Source organism: Triticum aestivum, chromosome 6A (genome assembly GCF_018294505.1).
Source record: "Triticum aestivum cultivar Chinese Spring chromosome 6A, IWGSC CS RefSeq v2.1, whole genome shotgun sequence".
NCBI classification, from domain to species: Eukaryota; Viridiplantae; Streptophyta; class Magnoliopsida; order Poales; family Poaceae; genus Triticum; species Triticum aestivum.
The window spans coordinates 168302027-168307536 of NC_057809.1; positions in this window are offsets into that span (position 1 = coordinate 168302027).

The window sequence follows — 5510 nt, forward strand, 5'->3', positions numbered from 1 at the left end:
CTAAGCTGGGACACCCCTGCAGGGTTTTGAACTTTCGAAAGTCGTGCCCGCGGTTATGGGCAGATGGGAATTTGTTAATGTCTGGTTGTAGAAAACCTGAAGTTGATCTTAATTAAAATACATCAACTGCGTGTGTAACCGTGATGGTCTCTTCTCGGCGGGGTCCGGGAAGAGAACACGGTGTTGGAGTTATGCTTGACGTAGGTTGTTCTAGGATCACTTCTTGATCATAGATTCTCAACCGTGCTTTTGCCTTCTCTTCTCGCTCTCATTTGCGTATGTTAGCCACCATATATGCTAGTCGCTTGCTGCAGCTCCACATCATACCTTTTACCCTACCTATAACCTTAAATAGTCTTGATCGCGCGGGTGTGAGATTTCTGAGTCCCCGTGGCTCACAGATACTTCCAAAACCAGCTTGCAGGTGCCGTTGAACCGTGCAGATGACGCAACCAAGCTCAAGGAGGAGCCCGATGAAGATCTTTTCCTTTGTGTTGTTTCGTTCTAGTTGATCAGTAGTGGAGCCCAGTTGGGGTCGATCGGGGATCTGTGTAGCATTTGGGGCAGTCTTCTTTTATTTTGGTTCCGTAGTCGGACCTTGATTGTGTGAAGAGGCGATTGTAAGCTAGCTATGTATCCCGTTCCCTTATGTATTACATGGGTTGTGTGAAGATTACCTCACTTGCGACATTGCTTTCAATGCGGTTATGCCTCTAAGTCGTGCTTCGACACGTGGGAGATATATCCGCATCGAGGGCGTTACACTTCTCCACCGCTGTAACCTTCTGTTCCTGTGATATCCTATCTTGGGGCCTTTTCCATGGAGGGCTTCTACATCAACTCTATTGCCCTGCCGATGAAGCGTGAGTAGGTTACCACAAACCTACGTGTCCAGAGCTAGTAGCTAGATGTCTTCTTCTCTCTCTTTGATCCTCAATACCATGTTCTCCTCGATGTTCTGGGAGATCTATCCGATGTAATATTCTTTTGCGTTGCGTGTGTCGAGATCCGATGAATTTTGGATTTATGAGAAGTTTATCTATGAATATTATTTGAATCTTCTCTGAATTCTTATATGCATGATTTGATATCTTTGTATTTCTCTTTCAATTATCTATTTGGTTTGGCCAACTAAATTGTTCTTCTTGCAATGGGAGATGTGCTTAGTTTTGGGATCAATCTTGCGGTGTCCTCACCCGCTGACAAAGTAGGGGTAGCGAGACACGTATTGTATTGTTGGCATCAAGGGTAAAAGGATGGGGTTTCCATCATATTGCTTGAATTTATCCCTCTACATCATGTCATCTTACTGTTCAATGAGATTTTGCACTACAAATAATAGATTTTGCACTACAAATAATATGAAAGTAAGGAGGGAGGATAATTATTTTTTGAAGAAAAAGTTATCTAAATGGTGACTTTTACCAATAATGTTTAGGTCACATGGAGCAAGATGTGCCTATGTGTACCCGCCTATATTGCATGTGCATGGCGCCTATATTGGATGTGCGTGGGCTTATGAACTGCACTTCGCCCAAAGTGGTCGTTAATGGGATAATGGCTGGCTAGTTAAAATTAGCCCAACATGATAAATAAATACATCCATGCACGTACGTCAAGTGTGTACAAATACGTGTCCAAATACAAGTATACCGGCCGGCACACCAGTGCACATATATGAACAGTACCTGCCGCGCTTGTTATGGATTGGGGCGCGCGTGTCTTTGATGCATATGCCGGCAGCGGGTGTAATAATACCGTCTTTGATGCATATGCTGGCATCGGGTGTAACATACCTTTGAGCTATCCTAAAAAATACCTTTGAGCTTGTACGAGGCTGGTTATGCATGGAATCTAATAGAGTATTTGGAAAGTAAAGTTTGGATGCCCCCAATAGGCAAGCGAACATCTTGCATGGCGCGGCACGAGAGAAAAAGGAAAGTAAATCTCCCAGACATGTATAGCGCTCCGGCTGGGCAACCTTAATCTCTCCACGCCAATAAATAAAGGCATAAGTGCTCGACCAGGCAGAAAGGAATCAAACCCATGCAGGGCACAAAGTGAAGACGCGCCCGTCGTGGCGGCGAACAGAGGAGAGAAGGGACGCGGCGGCGGCCACGACGCGCCGGATTGAAGAACCTCACACACCTCTGGGGAAGGAGTGGACTATGTCATGGAGACGACCACACCGATAAGATGATGGCGGTGCACTCGAGGACGTCGCCGAGGAAGTCAGCAGCAGTGCATGCACAAGCAACAGCAAGCATGCGCGCGTGCAATAGTAGCACGACCTTTTTTTCATTGTCTTTCTCTTACCAGGTTTCATTGGGAAGGAGACGTGTAAGCGGTTGTGGTGTTGGACTCATGTACGCAGAGAAGAGAAGGCGACACACCTATGGCAACGACGTTGAGAAGAACCTGAAGGCCAGAAGGAGGGGGAACTCACGCACGCAGAAACAGAGATCGCACATAGAGGAAACGCGTCTGTGGCGGCGGCGTCAACGACAAGACGCGTCTGTGGCGGCAGTGTCGAGGGCGAGACGTGTTCAAGGCGGTGGCGCGTGTGCCAACAGGTGCAGAAACAACACCTTCACACCATGCGCAAGGAAGCACAGCGGTGACGCGGCAGCTGCAACATGCTGACGACGAAGGGCAGCAGACACACGATGGTTGTGGCCGCTGGGCGCTCTCTTTCTATTCTTGTCTCTTACAGGTTGCTCAACGATCGGCTACAGTGCTCTACCATGGTGGACTACGTGTGGTTGGCGAACAAGTCTCTCTGACGCAAAGGACTACGACGAACAGGTCCACGGTGAATAGGTTCATGGCGAACGGGACACTGGCATACAAGTCTCGCACCATACTTTCCGGAGGAGACGCTGTGGCGAAATTGGAGCTCACGACGGTGTAGCCCGAGTCAAGTCCAAGGTGAATAGGTCGCTCCGGTGCAAAGGTGCATGGTGTGCTGATCACGGTGCATAGGTCGGGTATCTTGCTTCTCGGAGAAGACGACATAGCGGAACAGGAGCTCGCAACGATGTAGCCCAAGTCAAGTCCATGGCGAACAAGTCTCTCCGATGCATAGGTCCATGTCGTTCCAATCACGGTGCACAGGTCGGATGTCTTGCTTCCCGGATTAGACGACATGGCGGAACCGGTGCTCACGACGATGCATCCCGAGACCGGTCCCACCTTTGAAGGTGCACCCACCATGGCGGACAGGTCCTTGCGTACATGTCTTGGTATGGTACCTGGCTCGGCAAACCACTGAATACGGCGTTTAGCTGAGATGAGGCACCGACCATGGCAGATAGGTCCTCGACGAACTGGTCTCTCTGATGTACAGGTCCATGGCGTCCCCGGCGTATAGGTCACCCTTTGGTGTAGCACCTGCCAAGGCGATGCGACCTCTATGACGCCATCGTTCATCGACCCCGTGAGCCGGTGCCCTTGTCCTAGCAGAACAATCAAGACGGCGTCTGGCTAATACAAGGCGACACAACCACTATGATCATCTATATCCACAAGTTCGCCAGGTGGTGCCCCCTGATAAAGCAAACTGCCATAGACTTGGCGTCCAATCAAGTGAGGCGCACCCATCTTGGCGGATAGGAAATTGGCGCACATGTCCATGGTGTCGTTGGCGTACAGGACACCGTTTGGCGTAGCACCAACCAAGGCGACGCAGTCTCCAAGACACCACCTTTCCATGACCCTGTGAGGTGCTGCCCTTTGTCTTGACGGCCTGCTGAATACTCGGCGTCTAGCCGAGATGAGGCACCAACCACACTGGTCATGCCGATGTCAGCGTGCGACGGTTTTACACCGACGCCGGTCTCCTAAGCAACTAACTCCTGCGAGGCATACCCCTTGCATACGCCGACGAGTCCGCTAGGTCGTCTAGAAGTCCGAGCCGAGTAGGACCCATGCAACTTTAACCCCAAATACATCATCGCCGCCAAGACCGACGAGGCGTGACGGCGAGGGCGGACGTGGCTAGCACAAAGCCATGTTCTGAGCTGCGCGTGTACCGACGAGGACACGGGCTCTACCGCTGCCCACACACCACCATCATCATGCATGGAGAATGCAAGGTGCAGACGATGAAGATGACCGCACGGCTTAATCGGAGGTGTCTCGCGGAGTAACCCGTGAGTTTAATTAACCTGGAGCCTTCCGAGGCCCCGGGAACCAAGAAACCACAATCGCTACAGTCAGGCTGGCCGCGCTAGTAGGCCACAAAGCGCATATGTAGAGGGATCTTGTATTTTTGTTTCTCCGATGAGAGATTAATAAAGTGCATGTTTCCCTATATTTATTTGTGTACTTAGTACACTGGCACGCCCGCAACATTTATTTTCCCCTGGAGCGTAGAGAGATAATAATACAATAACCCACATTATTTTTTATTATTTCTCGTGTCAAACAAATTGGCACGCCCGATGGGACATGGTTCTCCTCCCATCTGTGCTTATTGTGGTCGTCTAAATCGTCTTCGCCAATCTCCCAATGTGCAAACATGCTGCAAGGATCTTCACTTGTAAGAATCCTTTCATGCAGGTGGATTCTCCCACGACGGCAACTGATACCTAGTGATGGTACATTGCAAATCATTGCCGCCCATGGTCATCGTCGAGCGCGAGAAGGTCTACGTGCACCAAGCACATGATCCTGTGCAGTTTCAAAATGTGCGGTCGAAGAAGGCGTGAAGGAGGGAGGCCACCAATGCGACGAAGGAGCATCACAAGCTATTGTTTGAGGAGCACGCCCTATTGAAGGAGTTAACAAGGGCATACATGAAAGGAGATGTGGAGGCAGCTCAACCTCTCCGGACTAGGGCCGCCAACAAGCGGGCAAGTGCGACATCCCTCCACACCTCTGCCGGACTAGACACTCGGGGCACCAACACCAACACCATGGCACAACAAGGGTGAAGTATCGCAAGGCCCTACAGTCTTCCTCAACCTCAACAATACTTGAAGAAGTGCATGGCGCCATGTCTCCACAACTCGGCGGTTGATGGCGATCACTCTCCAACGGCAATACGTTCACTGTTCCGTGCTGTGAGGCATGAAACCAGGTGGCGAGGATTCAAGGTGTGGATCTTCGCCAACTCCAGGAACATATGAACCATATCCAAAGGCGGCTCCATGATCAAGGAGCGTCGAATACTTCATTAATGCAGGGTGAGGTAGGATGAGGCGCCAATCTCGAAGTTATAATCCTCAACATGAGAGCATCAGCGACAGTCTTCACCAACTCGCCACTTAGAGCAGGGGGCATCCTAACATGCCCCCACATTTTAAATGATGGTAACACATGAAGACGATCGGAGGAATCCTAAACACCCAAACAGTGGCGATCATAGGACCCTCTATGGCAAACACTTCCACCATGACATGTGCCCTTTCCTTGGTGGGGAGCTCGTCCACAACTCAAGGAGATGGTGTATAGGGCTGCATCGTCCACTTAACACCATCCGCCACCCCGTCCTCTCCAGGTGAAGGGCC